This window comes from Chiloscyllium plagiosum, unplaced genomic scaffold (assembly GCF_037043375.1).
Source record: "Chiloscyllium plagiosum isolate Xiang-an unplaced genomic scaffold, Cpla_swu_hap1 HiC_scaffold_14, whole genome shotgun sequence".
Lineage (NCBI taxonomy): Eukaryota > Metazoa > Chordata > Chondrichthyes > Orectolobiformes > Hemiscylliidae > Chiloscyllium > Chiloscyllium plagiosum.
Window position 1 is genome coordinate 16,041,849 of NW_028270152.1, and position 19,197 is coordinate 16,061,045.

Below are 19,197 nucleotides of genomic sequence, written 5' to 3' on the forward strand. Positions count from 1 at the left end.
GCCATTATAGACGTAGGGTTCTGTGGATAGGGTGGTGGGCTGGGTCTGGGTAGAATGATCTTCAGAGGATCAATGCAGGCTCGATGGCCCGAATGGCCACTTTCCACACTGTAGGGCGCCTATGGTGATACGATAATTTTCATGGTCACCATTCCTGTGATTAGCTTTCAATTCCAGATTTTATTAGATGAATTTAAATTCCACCAGATGCCATTGTGGGATTTGAACTGAGTCCAGACCATATTAGTCTGGTTCTCTGGACCACAATGAAATCATCACTACATCCCCACTGCAACATCCCCTGGCATGTGAATGGAATTTGTCTCTCTTGCATGTTACCACAGAATCCCTACAGTGTGAAAGCAGGCCATTCGGCCCATCAGGTCCACGCCGACCCTCTAAAGAGCATCCCACCCAGACTCACCCCACCCTACCCTATCCCTGTAACCCTGCATTTCCCATGGCCAATCCACCTAAACTGCTTATCTTTGGACTGTGGGAGCAAACCAGAGGGCCCGGAGGAAACCCACGCTAAAACTCCACACAGACAGTCTCCTAAGGGTGGAATCGAGCGCTGTGCCAACCACTGAGCCACTGTGCCGTCCCAGTACACCAGTGAAAAATTAGAACCATTAGGAGAATGACAGGAATGATGGCTATTTCCTATGGTTTAGGAGTCACTTCCATTTGTTAAATCAATCAGGTTCACAGCTTCTTTGTCCAGGTCCCCGAGGAACATATTCAACCACAGGGTCACCATTTGCTCTGAAGTCACCAGGATTTGAACATTAATTCCCAGAACATTGTGACAGACAACCCCTGGAGAAATGTCAAGGGGGCATCGAGATGATAAAATTAAATTTTGAGTCCAAAATACCCCTTGAACATTTTCATTTGTTAGATACGTGAAGGAGGAGCTGGCTAGCTTGGCTGGCAAGATGGTGGCCTACGTTTCTGATTAACACCAACTACGTGGGTTCGATTCCAGTACGAATGTCACCTTGCCCTGTCCCTGAAACTGGAAGCCAGTAGCAAAAGCTTCACTGACGACAACTAAGAAAAAAAGAGATTAGGCTGAAGCATTGGCACACAATGGGGCAATAAGGGCCTACCCTGAGAACAGGACACATCTCCCACTCATTGTATTGATTAGATTAGATTCCCTACAGTGTGGAAACAGGCCCTTTGCCCCAAAAAGTCCACACCAACCCTCTAAAGACTAACCCACCCAAACCCATTTCCCTTTGACTAATGCATCAACACTATCGGCAATTTAGCATGGCCAATTCACCTGACCTGCACATCTTTGGATTGTGGGAGGAAACCAGAGCATCCGGAGGAAACCCACACAGACAGTCATCCAAGGCTGGAATCGAACCTGGGACCTTGGCGCAGTGAGGCAGCAGTGCTAACAACTGAGCCACCGTGCTGCCCATTGTCATGCATTAACTCCACAGCAAGCTAACAGTGGTCAGTTTGTAACTACTGGCAGTCAGCCACCATTCATTGTCTGCTGCTTAGTTCACAAAGAAAAGTATTCAAATTCCCAGCAATTGCAGCATTTCCAGTTTGACTACATCAACACTGCAGAAGCACTGAAACAGACCCTGCACTGTAAACAAAAGCTGACATTCCAACTAACTTGGCCCATATCCGAGATTCCAATTGATAAAGGGACTGGATTATTATCCACCTGCTACATTCCTCTATAAAAATGCCATGTATTATTCAGACCTGCAAACAATCCCAGAAATCTTGCCCCAACAATAACATGCATGTATATAACATAGTTAACATTATAAAATATCGCAAGAGGTTTCCCATGTTATAGTTCATATTTTCCATAAGTTAGTTGACAAGCCCCAACAGTTGGTCACACTCAGCACTAAAGTGATGTGTATCCAATGGGATGGATCTGAGCCCTGTCCAGTTCCTTAGCATTTGCCCCACATCTCCATTAGTGTCAGGAAAGAAGTGACAGGCTCTTCTCTCTTGATCGGAAGGGCAGCCTACTAGAGGTCTTGAAAAGTATGAAAACTATTGATAGGGTTGTTAGAGACAAATATTTCCTCTTATTGAAAAGAGCATAAATTGAGGCCATCAACATAAAATATGTAAAAGGGAATTCTGAAGAAATTGCTTTCCTAAAGCCAGGAAGTGGCTGAAGCAAGTTCTGTAATTCACAGCATATAGGTTGACACCACATATAAGATGTCCCCAAAAGTCATGTTTTTGCACATAATTGTGGTACGGACAACTCACAACTTGATGACCAACGGAGGTGCGCTCATGAAGGGACCAAACAGGTTGATGCTCAAGCCCATCCCACACGCACCAGTGTGACCTCCAATACAGTAGGACCGGGAGACTTTCCTGGTCAGCCACTTCCAGCCACAACATACTATATAACACATACTATATAATGGGCGGCACGGTAGCACAGTGGTTAGCACTGCTGCCTCACAGCGCCAGAGACCCGGGTTCAATTCCCGACTCAGGCGACTGACTGTGTGGAGTTTGCACGTTCTCCCCGTGTCTGCGTGGGTTTCCTCCGGGTGCTCCGGTTTCCTCCCACAGTCCAAAGATGTGCAGGGTCAGGTGAATTGGCCACGCTAAATTGCCCATAGTGTTAGGTTAAAGGGGTAAAGGTAGGGGTATGGGTGGGTTGCGCTTCGGCGGGTCAGTGTGGACTTGTTGGGCTGAAGGGCCTGTTTCCACACTGTAAGTAATCCAATCCACATATTTTACTGATTGATATAACGGATCTAATAATGGATCAAGCAAGCGATACTCGCTGTGCTACAAAAAGTTGTAAGTTTAACACACAGGCACCAATTTGCAGCAGAAGCTGATGGTATTTCAAGATGGTGTGACGACCCTTTAACAAGACTATGGTGCACTTGGGTTTTTTTCAAGATGGGGTTGTAAAAGCAGAGGTGTCAATTTGACTGGAAATGGTTACTTGAAAACAATGGTAGGGGAGTGGCCAGTTCTCCCAGTTCAGTTTTTTTTCTAGCTTGGTTTAGTTTTAGTAGGCAGTCAAAAAACTGCTGGGGTCCTAGAGAAGCAGCTACAGTGAAAAGAGGTTCCAGGCTTCAACAGATGTTTCTTGCCTGAACTTTCTCTCTGAAATCTCTCCTGCCTGTAAAAACCTTTATTTGAATTTACCTTTTGACAAAGGGTGTGTTTACGGGATGTTGCAGGGATTGGAACAGCTTCATTAAGTTGCAATAGAGTCAGTTGGGTTTTCAAATAGTTTAAGTTATTCTAAATTCTGTTTTTCTTTTGTTAAAGTTTCAATGGAAGCGTTTAAATAAATTCTGTTTTGTTTAAAGCTGAGTTGCTTGACCAGCTTCAATCTCGTAGAATATCTATTTTACATCTGCCCTTTAAAATAAGAAAAGTTGGGATTTGGGCTACCTTCTTAAAACATTTTGAGAGAGTCTGGTCTGGTCCATGACAACCACCAAGACGTATGCTGATAGTTCACTTTTAAATGCATTGTCTGTGGCAACCTTCATTTTTGGTGATATCTTTGGCTCTTCGACCTATATTAGAATAAGGGGTAAGCTATTCAGGGCTGAGATGAGAAAGGATTTCTTCAGAGAGTTGTGAACCTGTGAAATTCTCTCACACAGGAAGCTGTTGGGGCCAGTTCATTAGATATGTTCAAGAGGGAGCTGGACGTTTACTTTGTGGCTAAAGGGATTAAGGGGTATGGAGAGAAGCGGGAATGCGGTACTAAGATTGCAAGATCATATTGAATGGTGGTGCAGGCTCAAAAGGGCTTAATGGCCTACTCCTACACCTAATTTCTATGTTTCTATGTTACTTCAAAATTGATAGTACCTAGTCCATTTAAGTTACACGAAACAAACTTATGAGGGAGAAGGGAACAGAAGTTTTCTTAGATTGAGATTTTAGATTTTGTTAGATTTAGATGAAGAAAGATGGGAGGAGGGTCCAATGGAGCATTAACTACATGGGCTGGTTGGGCTGAATGGCCTGTTTCTGTGCCATATTTGCTGTGCAGATGAGAAGAGTTGCAAGTATAGCTCCATGTCCTTAAGGACTCAGGATTTATTCACAGAAGAAGGGTACCAGTGGCCCATCCCTAATTGCCCATATGGGCATTTAAGAGTCAACCACATTGCTATGGGTCTGGAGTCACATGTAGGCCAGACGGAGTAAAATCAGCAGTTTCCTAAAGGACATTAGGGAACCAGATCGATTTTTCCAATAATCAACGATGGTTTAATGGCCAACACTAGATTCTAATTCCAGATTTTTTACTGAGTTCAAGTTCCACCATCTGGTATTCAGTCAGTGTTGCACCTGAAACCCCACATACTGGGGATGAGGTTTTAGCTATGTTTTCTTAACAGCTCATTCCGAATCAAAATTTATGACTTTGGATTTTCACATTCACTTGTTATGGTTTTGAAGTGGCCATAAACTAAAATCTGGAAATCCCCAGTGAAAGTCCCCACCTCCTACAGCTCCACTCAACTCTTAACCTTCATGCCGGCCAGCTCACATTTCCGAGTTGTGAATCACTCACACATATACTGGACATGTGTCCAAAAGAGAAGTGAGATTTGGTTAATACTTTAACTAATTCTTCTGCACTCTGTCCGCCTTGTACAGGAACCAGTGTTATACTTACCTGAGAACAAATCTGACAGCGTTCATGAAGAGAGAAACAGAGCTAATGTTTTGAGTGTGATATGACTTCTTCAGAACTGAAAGGAGATGGAAATTGTTGTTTTCTTATGGTGTTAACAGAGGGGCTAGTGGGTCCCAGAACAAAAGACAGCAACAGTGTTAATGGTGGTAATGATTTGGAGATGCCGGTGTTGGACTGGGGTGTACAAAGTTAAAAATCACACAACACCAGGTTATAGTCCAACAGGTTTAATTGGAAGCACACTAGCTTTCGGAGCGACGCTCCTTCATCAGGTGATTGTCAAGGTGGTAAAGGAGGGATTTAGTATTTCCATTACCACAGGTTACAACTGTCTGACCACAGCATCATATGTCCACAAATGTGCCATTGTCAATAAGGAGCCAATAGAGTCCTGAGGTGAAGATTAAGGCTCACATAGGTCTACTTTATTAAATGGTAAAGCATTTGTATTTCTATCTTCACTTTCATTACCACAAGCCCCGACCGCACCACCCCCGCCCCCCAACCCCTGCCTGTCTCCACCCCTCAAACTTGTGGATAATGGAGGACTTTTCAAGTGTGTTCTCATTTGTAAGTTAGGAAGTACAGCAACCAAGCACACAGCAAAATCCACAAAGTGCATTGACACAAATGACCAGATAATAAGTTTTCACAATAATGGTTTGGGGATACATATTAGCCAGACCACCACAGCAAACTCCCTTGCCCCTCCTTGAATGGTGTCATGGGTACAATGACAAGGCCCCATTTTAAAATTACAACATTAAAAAGACATCTGGATGGGTATACGAATAGGAAAGGTTGAGAGGGTTATGAGCCAAATGCTAGCAAATGGGACTAGATTAATTTAGGCTATCTGGTTGGCACAGAGAAGTTGGATTGAAGGGTCTGTTTCCGGGCATATGTCTCTATTACTTTCTGACTCATCCAAAAGTCAACACCTCTGGCAGTGCAGCGAACCCTCAGAACTGCACTGGCCACATAGAACATAGAAAAGTACAGCACAGAACAGGCCCTTAGGCCCACGATGTTGTGCCGAAGTTTAATCCTAGCGTAAAAGATAATAACCCAACCTACGCAGCCCTCAACTCACTGATATCCATGTGCATAAGACCATAAGACATAGGAGTGGAAGTAAGGCCATTCGGCCCATCGAGTCCACTCCGCCATTCAATCATGGCTGATGGGCATTTCAACTCCATTTACCCGCATTCTCCCCGTAGCCCTTAATTCCTTGTGACATCAAGAATTTATCAATCTGTCCAGCAGTTGCTTAAATGTCCCCAATGACTCTGCTTCCACCACCACCGCTGGCAACACATTCCATGCATTCACAACTCTCTGCACAAAGAACCTACCTCTGATGTCTCCGCTATACCTTCCTCCTAATATCTTAAAACTATGACCCCTCATACCAGTCAATCCTGCCCTGGGGAAAAGTCTCTGGGTATTGACCCTACCTATTCCTCTCATTATCTTGTATACCTCGATCAGGTCACCTCTCTTCCTCCTTCTTTCCAAAGAGAAAAGTCCCAGCCTTTTCAAACTTTCTTCATAAGACCAGCCCTCCAGTCCAGGCAGCATCCTGGTAAACCTTCTTTGCACCCTCTCCAAAGCCTCTATCTTTCCTAAAGTAGGGCGACTGGAACTAGACACAATATTCCAAGTGTGGTCTCATCAGGGACTTGTAGAGTTGCAGCAAAACCTCGTGGCTCTTAAACTCGATCCCCCTGTTATTGAAAGCCAAAACACCATATGCTTTCTTAACTACCCTATCCACTTGGGTGGCAACTTTGAGGGATTTATGTACTTGCACACCCAAATCCCTCTGTTCCTCCACACTGCCAAGAATCCTGTCTTTAATCCTATATTCAGCATTCGAGTTCGACCTTCCAAAATGCATCACATCATCCTGGATTCTGGGCTCCGATCTCTGCAGTGGGGACTCAAAGCCACAAGGTTCTGGTTTCAAAGTGAAAGCACTCTGCCTTGAAAGTGAAGAACAAACAGAAACCACTGGCAATCCACTGAAGGTTCAGAGGAGAGGAAATGGTAGTCAGCAGACAGGGCAAATGCTGGAAACTCCGAATAGGGAGAGGGTAGGTCACTGTTAGAGTATGGTGTGCAGTTCAGGAATCCACATTGTCGGACGGATGTGATTGCACTGGAGATGGTACAGAGGAGATTTATCAGGATGTCACCTGGGCTGCAAACTTTCAGTTATAAAGAGTGATTTGACAGATTGAGGTTGTTTTCCTTAAAGCATAGGAGACAGAAAGGAGGTGTGATAGAGATTATAAAACTGAGGAGCTTAGATATGTAGGAACTTCTCCCCTTGATGGAGGGATCAACGAATGATTGATTGATTGACTGTTGTCACATGGAGTCATAGAGATGTACAGCACTGAAACAGGCCCTTCGGTCCAATTTGTCCATGCCGACCAGATATCCTAACCTAATCTAGTCCCATTTCCCTCTTGGCCCATATCCCTCTAAACCCTTTCTATTTATATACCATCCAGATACCTTTTCAATGTTGCAATTGTACCAGCCTCCACCACTTCTCTACATCGGGGAGACCAAACGTAAACTTAGGGAACGGTTCGCCGAGCATCTCAACCGGGCCCGCAGGGGCCGACCAGACTTCCCAGTTGCTGCCCAGTTTAATTCCCCTTCCCACTCCCTTTCCAACATGACCATCCTTGGCCTCTTCCATTGCCACAATGAACCAAACCGCAAATTGGAGGAACAACACCTCATCTTCCACCTGGGCAACCTACAGCCTGGAGGACTCAACAGTAAGTTCTCCAATTTCAAATAACCTCCCTTCCCACCCCCATACTCCCTTCCCAGCACCTCCCCCTCCCTTCCACTCCTCCCTGCCACCAACCAGATTCATTCCTCCCATTGACCAACCAAGTTCACCTATCCTCACTTCACCACCCAGTCCCTGCCACCCACTTTACCTGCAGCTCCCCTACACCCACCCAGTCCTGAAGAAGGGTTACACCCAAAACGTCGACTTCTCCACCTCCTGATGCTGCCCGGCTTGCTGTGTTCTTCCAGCCCCCTGCCTGTCTACCCTGGATTCCATCATCTGCAGTTTGTTTTTGTCTCCACCACCTCCTCTAGCAACTCATCCCATACACACACCACCCTCTGTGTGAAAAAGTGGCCCCTTTTAAATCTTTCCCCTCTCACCCTAAACCTATCCCTGGACTCCCCCACCCCAGGGAAAAAAACCTTTTCAGTTTACTCTATCCATGAACCTCATGATTTTATAAACCTCTGAAAGGTCATGTACTGAGATACAGTAAGAAGTGTCATTTTGCATGCTATACAGGCAGATCGTACCATGCAAGATGCATCAGAGTGGCAGAACTGAGTGCAGAATATGGTGTTACAGCTGCAAAGAAGATGAAGAGAGAGAGATCAACATTAACATTTGAGAGGTCTGTTCAAAAGTCTGATAACAGTGGGGAAGAAGTGGTTTATGAATCAATTTGTAAGTGTCTTCAAACTTATATATCACTACAGGGAATGGATTTAGGTAAAGGCAAGATGTGAGGAAAAATGCTTTCACTGCAGGAGTAATAACGACAGAAACTTTCATACTATTTAAGAAGCATTTAAGTGCACATTTGCGATGCCAAGACAATAGGCCAAGTGCTCGCAAATGGGATTAGAATAATTCAGTGTTTGTTTTTCAACTGGCCCAGACTTGATGGGCCAAAGAGCCTTTTTCTGTGCTGTGGACCTCTATGACTGTATGATACAGTGCAGGGATATGGGATCTATGGAAGATTTTGGAACTTCTCTTTTTAAGTATCACCTTGGCTCAATTGACATACTCTGACCTCTGAGTCACAAGTTTGTGCATATGAGTAGGATATGAATTTATATCTGAATTTACACTTCAGTTTGATATGGTCAGACTGCTACACTGCTGCTGAGAAGCTGAGCTCCCACTTGACTAATCAAGGGTTTTAAAGGTTCCACGACACTCTTGAAAGGAAAGCAAGTAACCATAGACACAGGTTCTCTCTTAACCAACACAAAAACTGAACAAAATTAGTCAATCACCTTATTGTCTTTGCTGGGATCTTTCTATGCACAAAAATGGCTGCCGCAAGCATCTACATGACAAAGTCACCATGCCTCAAGGTATAAGCACCAGACAGTCCCTCAATCAATCAGCCACTTCATCTTCAGCAGAAAGAGCTTGGGTTATTCACGGCTAAGCATAGTATTAGCGAACATTGGAGGGAGCTCCCAGAGATGAAGTACTAATGCCCCAGGTGCACAATACTAATAAACCTCAACCAGAGACACTTCCGAATGTTAGGACCGTGGAAGGGCTGAGGCAGAGATGGGTGGTGTGAAATCAGGCTTCCACTCCTGATTACTCTGCAGTGACTGGTAATGGGAAAGGTGTGTGGGCACAGCACGTTAGATAAAGTCAAGGTAAGTGGTAATGGTTGAATCATTTGCTGACACACACACAGGCAGTCCCAACATATAAAGAGCTGCCAACTGGGTGAGGTACCTAGGGGTGCTGCCACTATACACTGGCACTGGAGCATGTTGGCATTAGATGCTGCTCAAATGGCAGCTGGCATTGTACATTGTACATGGTGACCCTGTACCCTGTAACCTTAAAGTAGGCATTTACATTGGACATGGATATTAACATATCTTTGCATTGAGGACAGACACCAATGGATGAAGAATGTAACATATGAGGAATGTTTGAGGATTCTGGGTTTATACTCGATGGAGTTTAAAAGGATGAGATGGGATCTAATTGAAACTTACAGAATACTGAATGGCCTGGACAGAGTGGATATTGGGAAGATGTTTCCACTGGTAGGAGAGACGCGGCTCTGAGGGCACAGCCTTAGAGTAAAGGGAGGACCTTTTAGAACAAAGATAATGAGAAACTTCTTCAGACAGAGCGTGGGGAATCTATAGAATTCACTGCCACAGAAGGGTGTGGAGGCCTGGTCATTGAGTACATTCAAGACAGAGATTGATAGATTCTCAATTGTCAAGGGGATCAAGGGTAATGGGGAGAAAGTGGGAGAATGGGGTTGAGAAACTTATCAGCGGAGCAGACTCGATAAGCTGAATGGCCTAATTTCTGCTCCCTTATCTTATAGTCTTATGCTGATGGTGTACACTGCTACAAGTGGTTCTGGTATTGTACATTGGCAACAGTGCTGGAGCTGTACACAAGCACCAGTGGGCAATTAAACTGATGGTGCACTGACAGCAGCACACACAGGTCTTGTAAAATGACACCAGTGTATGCTGGTATTGAATACTGGCAACTGTCAGCACATTCTGCAGAGGAAGAGTGGAAGCTGGACAAACAAAATGAGACAAAGATGGCAGAAAGATAATTCCACCATGTCTGAAGAAGATGGATGAAAGGCCAACCTGTTGGATAGCATGCGAGTACAGGTGAGTGTCAGAGATAGAGGTGAAATTTTGTCATCAAACACACCAAATATCTCTCCTGTTAATTTAAGGAGTCAGTCCTTTTCTTAGCTTTTGTGTGAAAAAGGAAGCTGGCTGGTTTGTCTGATTCCCAATGTATTTGGCCTGTGAAACTCAACATTGAACTTTTGATCAGCTTACCCATAGCATATAGCCTGGTGAATAACTGGAACTGTGCTTACTAAGGTGATGACTGTCATGTTTAAGAGTTGTAAGTAGCTGTTCTGAAAACTACCTGAAAATCAGTATTAGGATGAGAACATCACAAATGAAAACATTCACAAAACAAACTGAATGTTTCCTCAATGATTCGTTAGGGTTAACAACGATTTTACAATTTCAGGAGGGTTTAGGCAACCACTGCCTTTCCACGATTTGATTACCACCCTCATAGACAGGCTTTCTCTTCCGTGATTGGGCTACAGCACTTTAACAATAATCTAGTTTTACCAGAAACAAGGATGTCAGAAAAACAAATGTTGTATTTTCAGTCATTCGATCATGAGATTAAATGTGGTCTTATGTCATACTCTATAACAAAATATGTGTCACAGATAACAGAGCTTTTAAGCACTAAAAGGTATATTTAACTGCAACAAAATTAAAAATATTAAGAACACAAATTTGCCAATCAGGGTTCAAACCAAATGGGGTAAATCCACATAATCATCCTCCTGTACTCAAATATTGATGTAAGCCGCCAACAATGATAGAGGCCTCTAGCTGCTCCATTAGGAGAAAGGGACAATTTTAAGACCCATTCAATACCCAACCTGTACTCAATCTAGCAGGTGGCTACCAAAACAAGGGTACTGTTAGCACTGGCCCAAGACCGGATTTTCTTTTATTCATTTTTAGCACAGTGAGTGGTACTGGCTTGATCAACATTTCCTGCCCATCTCCAATTGTACATGAGAAGGTGTTGGGGATCTGCTTCCTGAAGGCCTAAAGTCTATCTGCTCCAGATACAAATATTCCAGGATTTGGGTCCAGTGAAAGACTGGTGGCATTACAGGTCATTCTGCTATAACGTACATTTTGTTAACGTGAATTCGCTGAAATTAGGGAGTTTCTGAAGTGCAAACTTTTAAAGAGTGTGTTGGCTGTAATGCGATTACATCATCAACACTAAGCAAGGTTTCTAAAGTGTGATTTTTCTGTAATGCAGGGTTCCACAAGAACACAACCATTACATTATAGAAAAACTACCTGTACACAGTTCCTGTGTGGGAACTTGCTGAGGATGGTGTTTCCAAGCCTCTGCTTCGCTTGTCCTTCCAAGTGAGGTTGCAGGTTTGGACCGTGCTGTCAAAGGAGCCTTGATGAGTTGCCATGGTGCATCTAGTACACAGTGTTGCCTCTGTGATGACAGAGTGAATGTTGAAGGTGATGGGTGGGGTGCCAATCCAGACAGTTGCGTTGATCTGGATGGTGCCAAGCCTTTAGTTTTGTTGGAACTGCACCAATCTGGGCAAGTGAGGGAGAAATCCACCACACCTTTGGTCGGTGGTGCACAGGCATTGGGAGGTCTGCTTATCCACTGCCACAAAAGAATGATTTTCCTGCTCCTCGGATACTGCCTGACCTCCTGTGCTTTTCCAGCACCATTCTAATCTTGACTCTGATCTCCGGCATCTGCAGTCCTCGCTATCGTGTAGGTCTGCTTATCTATCTGGAGCACAACACACTGACACAAAAGAAAAGGATTCATCAAATCAGAGGGAATCTGTAACAAGGCCTGACTCTGACCCCGTCATCCTCACTGGGGAGACAATGGCCTAGTGGTGTTATCTACTAATCCAGAAACTCGGCTAATGTTCTGGGACCCAAGTTCAAAAGGAAGTGAGGACGGCACGGTGGCGCAATGGTTAGCACTGCTGCCTCACAGCGCCGGGGACCCGAGTTTGATTCCAACTTTGGGCCATTGTCTGTGTGGAGTTTGCACATTCCCCGTGTCTGCATGGGTTTTGTCTGGGTGCTCGGGTTTCATCCCACAATCCAAAGATTGGCCCGTTAGTGAATTGGCCATGCTAAATTGCCCATAGTGTTCAGGGATATGTAGGTGCATTAGTCAGAGGTAAATGTAGGATGTTTGGGTTGGGGAATGGGTCTGGGTGGGTTACTCTTCAGAGGGTCGGTGTGGACTTGGTGGGCCAAAGGGTCTGTTTCCACACTGTAGGAATTCTAAGTTCTAAATCCTGCCACGGCAGATGCTGTATTTTGAATTCTGTTTAAAACAAAAAAAATCTGTAATTAAGAATCTACTGATGCCTGTGAAGCAATTGCCGACTGCCAGAAAAAAAGAACATCTGGCACAGAAATGCCCTTGAGGGAAGGTAATCTGCCACTCTCACATGGTCTTGCCCACATGTGGCTCTGGACCCACAGCAATGTAGTCGACTCCCAACTTCCCTCTGAAATGGCCTAGAGAGACACTCAGTTCAAGGGAAGCTAGGGCAACAAATACTGGCCAGCTAGTGATGCCCACATTCTGTGAGGAATTTTTAAAAAATGTCTCCTACTGGTCTTAAATAAGAGGAATGGAAATCATTTCAGCATTCAAACCGCTCTATCGACAGACAATTTCTATGAAATTTGTTTATCATTATCCTCCCTGAGTTGGCCTACTTTTTCCCTTTGGCCCTTAAAGACTCCACGCTTGACGTTCAGTAGGAGCAGTGCACAATTGCAACCTAAATGGGTGGACCAGATGAATGGCATTTTCTTGGTGCTTTTCCCAACATAACAGCCTACAAAGCACAAAGTTCTGAGGAAGGGTCACCGGACCCGAAACGCTAACTCTGATTTCTCTAGACAAATGCTGCCAGACCTGCTGAGCTTTGCCAGCAATTTTTGTTTTTGAAGCACAAAGTAGTTTTGACGGGTAACGGTGAAGGGTAATGTTGGAAATTTAACAGCCAATTTGTGCACAGCAAGCTCCCACAAACAGAACTGTAATAATGATCTGATAATCTATTTGTATAATAGTGTTTCAGGGATAAATGCTGGCCAGGACACTGGAGTTAACTCTTAACTTTGCTTTGAATAGTGTCGTGGGATCCTTTGCCCGTGAAGTTCTCAGTTTAAAGTTGCACCAAAAGACAGCGCCTCTGACAGTGCAGCAGCCCGTCGGTACTACAGTGGAATGTCAGCCTTGAATTTTGTGCTCAGCTTTCTGGAGCAGGAGTTCGACCTAAAATTTCAAGCTTTACGGAACTGAAAAACGGCGGGGGGGGGGGGGGGGGAGATGAAGATAAAAAAATAACTCTCACAAAAATATTACAAATGTAGACAGGAAATACAAAAATGTCAGGCCAAGTCAAACGATCACTAGTACTGATCTACTGTGGATTAGCACACTGTGTACACAGAAAAGCAAAATGAGCTGCCAAGTATATGAATGGCAAACAGTCAATTAAAGCTGCCTTTGTTTCTGAATGGAGGCCAAATTTATCTCCCTCCAGAGCAATTCAAAAACAGAAACCTTCTAAATGTTTTTGAAAAGTATTTTGGTATGTCTGCCCTTATTTCCATTGCTTGTTGAGTTGTGCCATATTTTAAAATGTTGCCAGTTTTCATGCATACTGCCTGTCTGCTCTATGTCTAATCAGAAGGGCTATTTGGCCAAGGCAATGATCTAGCGAAGGACTCTGACCCAGGGACAAAGTGTATTTTCCCAGCCAGTAATTCTACAAGTAGCCATATTAACTGACGCTTGGTGTACTACAGTCTCGGCAAGCATCTGTCTTATGTGTGTAGCACCTAGCAATTACACAACAGGCCCACTGCATTCTGATGTTTATCAAACAAACGTTAGGCAGCTGAAGGTCAGAGCACAGAGTGTGGCTTGATACTGGCCTGAGTCCACTCGCACTTGGTTTTTAATCGGAGGCTTGGATAGGCTAGAGGAGGAACATTATGTTAGACCGGCTTGCCTCTGCATTCTCTGATACGTTAAGCACGAGATAAGTCCGTGCATGTGCCCCATTCATGATTGCAGAGGTAACAGGACAAACAGGCAGAGATGGGAGAAACTTGCCTTAAAGGAAACCCTCGCATCTTCCAACACAGCAGACTGTTCTCAGGCCTGTGCTGACCTTTAAATACAGCTGACGGAATAATCCCACTCTCCGTGGCCGTACAATTATTCTTTTCTAGTCGATATCCAATTACCTTTTCAAAGTTCAGACTGAATCCGTTTTGACGTCCTTTCAGGCAGAACATTTAGATCCTACCAACTTGATTTGCTAAAAAATAGTTTTCTCATTTCCCCGCTGATCCTTTTAAGGTCAAACGAAAGACTGGCAGGAGGCGGTCTTCCAGCTCACTGAACCTACTCCACCACTGAATAACCTTGAGGATGAGCTGATCCAAATACAGAAAGCAGGTCTGTCAGTTACAGTGAGGAGAATGCAAAGTTAACGCTTCGAGTCAGATGACCGTTCTTCGGGGTCCCTAGTATCCTTGACACCCATGTCTATCAAAAGTTTGTGGAGTTCAGTCTTGAATATATTCAGTGACAGAGCCTCCATTGCTGTGTCATTGAATATTCTTCTGAACTGCTCTCAAGGGAAGAGAATTCCACAGATTCATGACTCTTTGGGAAAAGAAATTCCTCCTCAACTCTGCCTTGAATGGCAGAGCTGCTTCTCTTTAGACTCTGTCCTCTACTGCAAGGGGAAACACATTTTCAGCATCTGTCCTGTCAAGCCCTCTCAGAATCACCTCTCATTCTTCTAAGTGATGGGCTTAGAAACTGCTGTTGGTTACAATCCTGATGGGAGGACAGCACTGGTAATCAAGCCTGACTACTCCACAAGCTGTTCCAAATGTGTAAATGACCAATTGAAACACCATGGTGGTTAATTTGCCTGAATTTTGGACAGGAGAAATTCACATCAAATTTCCTCAACAAGCAAAAAAGATAAATTTGAGATTTCCTGCGCAACAATGGTAGTGTTCCAACCTCTGGACAGGGAGGCCTGCGTTCACGTTCCACCTGCTTCAGAGATATGTCATAACGTTTCTATAGTGCTCAAAAGGTGTGTCTCATTTTCAGTGTATGGATATCTGTTAGTGCTGTTGTCCTCTGAAGTGGCAAAAAAACCCTGCAGATGTTAGAATCCAAAGTGGGCAAGCAGGAGGCTGGAAGAACCACAGCAAGCCAGGCAGCATTATAAGGTGGAGAAGTCACCGTTTTGGGTATAACCCTTCTTCAGGAATGGTGGTAGGGGTAGGGGGCGGTGCAGATAAAGTGGTGAGGCGGGGGTGGGGATTATGAGTGAGGAGAGGGGCGAAGTGGTGAGGTCATGATAGGTGAATGCAGGTGGTCGGTATGACCTGGTTAGTTGATGGTCATGTCCACCACCTGTATTCACTGATCACTATCTCACCACTCCACCCCCTCTATCCACTTACCCTCCTGCCCCTCGCCCTTTATATCCATCTTCCCCCTACCCTGAAGAAGGGTGATTCCTGAAACATCAACTTCTCTGATGCTGTCTGGCTTGGTGTGTTCTTCCAGCTTCCAGCTTATCTACGGTGCCCTTTGAAGAGTGTCATATCATCGGCAATTCAAGTCCCTTTCTGACAAAGTAAAATATTTACTCATGGGTATAGGCCCAACCTGCTCAACTTTTCCTCATAAGACAAAACCCTTCATCCCAGTTAAATAACTCTCCAAAGGCTGGTATCCCATCACCAAGTAACCCTTTATTTACACATGGGAAATTCTTGACACTGATCCAGCTCCCTCAGAAGCAGCTGTCAGAATGAACAGAACCTCTGACACCCCTGTTTTTATCTATCAACCAGGGCTCCCTGCTTGGATCAGGTTAACAGCCTCAGTCAGGGATCTCATATTGATGTCCACCTGGCTGACCTCTATTATGGATTAGGCCAGACCACTCAAAACATTCTTAAGCAGGTAACCCAGGCATAACTTTGCAATTTGCTTTGGTAAGTGTACAGTGAAAATTATCCAGAGTAGGTTAGCTAGGTTGACTACCAGGATTTAAAACAGACAAACATTTATTCACAAAATTACAGAATCCAACACAAAGAACAGAGTATAGAATACCCACAGAACTCAGTCTATCCAAACTAGACTTAATTATGTTGTCCCAAAAAAAATGTGCAACAGTCCCAGTAAACAAACTCCTTAAACACAGAGCAAAAATGAGACAAAGATGTCCAAGTTAGAAAGGCAGAATGAGAGAGAGTTCAGCAGCCTGTTTCCACACAGCTTCTGCTGTACTTACTCAAACAAGACTTCAGCTTTTAGGACTGACCACTCCCGTTTCATTATACAGGTCACTTCTAAAACATAAAAGCTTTTGACTAAAGTCTCATCTGTTTATGTATAAACAAAAAGGCCTCTCAGTAAACTCTTTCATCTCTGTACCAAAACAGCCAATTTGGAGCCAGGACGGTTTTATGACCCCTCTGACAAAAACCAAGGACATGGTATCCTTAAGAAGAAGGAACAAATTTTAGAAAAAGGACCAGCTTTGTGACACCTCGTGAAAATAACTACACCCAGATCTTTTGTTCTTTGGCAAATATCTGTATCCTTTGGTTGTCAACTGCCCTGCTTGGGAGATCAGTCACTTCTTCCATATTCTATCAATCACCCTTCATGATTTTAAATAATCCTGTCAAATCTCAGAATTAAGATACAAAAATATTGTATTAAAAATTTAGAAGGACTAATAACAATAAAATATACAAAGTACCTACAGAATAGACAAAGGCCATTAAAACTAACAATTCCAAATGGGTATTAGTATTCCATATAAACCTTCTTCCAATCTTGTTTAATCGAACCCCATCAGTATCATCTTCCACTACTTTCTCCTTCCGGTGTTTATCTCGCTTCTTCTAAATACCTCCACCTTACTTCCCTCCCGTAATCAATATGAAAGGGAGTTCCATTTCCCAACAATTCTGTGGGTTTCTCTTTAATTCCATTTTCAATTTACTGACTGTCCCAGATACGTTTTCATGATTTGGAGGTGCTAGTGTTGGACTGGGGTGTACAAAGTTAAAAATCACACAACACCAGGTTATAGTCCAACAGGTTTATTTGGAAGCACTGGCTTTTGGAGCACTGCTCCTTCATCAGGTGGTTGTGAAGTATAAAGCTAGTGCATCCAAACAAACCTGTTGGACTATAACCTGGTGTTGTGTGATTTTTAACCAGATATGTTTGCTTTTTATATCTTGTGTCCAGAGTTTGTGAGGCTCTGCTACAAAAGCTTATCCTCATCAGAGTATTCAGAAAGGATAGGACAATGCTATTTCTCCATCTCTTGCCCAGACTCAATCTAAAAGCACTTTGAACTGGCGTCACTATCAGCTATGGCTCCATTTGTTACATTTTCAAATACCACGCTGTCACCATATAGTACTTGGGTTGCTCACTGACACCAATCCTCCTCTGTGGTGAATTTAGGTCCATGTAATTATCAGTGACAGAAGGTAAACCACTGGTGTTCCTAAACAGAAGAGGTATTCAGCTTACAAAACAAGCAGTTCATTGCATGTTAACAATAGGTATAGTTTTCAAAACGACTCAGGCATAATTTAAATACTCTTGGATGCTGCACAGAATACATTTGCTTCCTTTAGGTACTTATTCATCACCTCCTTCTAAACACCCTGTGACATCTTCAGATTGGATAGAGCTCAATAAGGACATTAACTCCTTCTGAAACTTTACCCTTACAACACATTTAACCTTGAAGTCAGATGGTAATGAATTAAAAACGACTAAAGCAAACAAAAACACAGCTGTTGCTCCACATGCTAAAGGATTGCTACTCCTTATATACGGATGTCAAGTCTTTGTTAAAACTCTGTCCTAAGAGCAAGAGTTATTCCTGGGTTCTGAGGAAGGTTCACTCAACCAGGAACGTTAACTCGGATTTATGTCCACAGGTGCTGCCAGACCAGCAGAGCTTTTCCAGCAAATCTGCTTTGGTTTCTGATTTATAGTATCCACCGTTCTTTTGGACTTATTTAGTTATTCCTGGTGTCCTGGCTTATGTCAACCAACGTCCCAAAAATCAGATCATCCAACCATTTTCACATTGCTGTTCATGGAACATCGTTGAGCACAAACTGGCTCATGGATTTCCTCCACTCCAACAAAGACTACATTTCAAAGGTCATTCTTGAGCAGTAAATTGTATTAGCATGCCATTCAGTTGTGGAAGGTAATATTTAAATGCAAGTCCTTCCCTTTCTTTTAATGCAAATCCCATCTAGTAGATACATACTAATGATGTGGAGGAGGATGTTGGATGGGGGTGGACAAAGTTAAAAATCACACAACACCAAGTTATAGTCCAACAGGTTTATTTGGGACAGCATGGTGGTTACCACTGCTGCCTCACAGCGCCAGGGCCCCAGGTTCAATTCTGATCTCGGGCGACTGTCTGTGTGGAGTTTGAACGTTTTCCCTGTGTCTGCGTGGGTTTTCTCCCAGTGCTCCGGTTTCCTCCCACAAACCAATTCAGGTTAGATGAATTGGCCATGCTAAATTGCCCATAATGTTAGGTACATTAGGAGTGAATGTAAGAGAATAGCTCTGGGTGGGTTGCTCTTCGGAGGTTTGATGTGGACTTGTTGGGCCGAAGGGCCTGTTTCCATACTGTAGGAAATCTAATCTAAAAAGTACTAACTTTTGAAGTGCTGCTCCTTTGTCAAGCAGCCAGTGGGGCAATTTAACCTGATGTTGTGTGATACATACAGATTACAGTGACAAAGGTGATACAAGCACAGAAGGTAGTCTTTTGCAGGGGAAACATGGTGGAACTGGAATCTGTGCTCAAGATAGAACTTCGGAATTATTTGTTAGATCAGCTCCACAAAACCAATAATGGCCTGAAGGATACACAGACAGTCCAATGCTTAATGTTGCTTTCTATGATTTTGTCAACGGAATTTGAGAAAGTTTTGTTGAAATTAAACTCAAAATAAAAGAAAACCTCTCTGATGTAGATAGTCAG

The 19,197-nt window shown here is 43.7% G+C and overlaps 1 protein-coding gene across 5 annotated transcripts in view; it reads right to left on the reverse strand.

The window, feature by feature from the left end:
- elk1 (ETS transcription factor ELK1) overlaps nucleotides 1–19,197 on the reverse strand; it is a 108,797-nt gene that overhangs the window by 42,107 nt on the left and 47,493 nt on the right. The window lies entirely within an intron of this gene.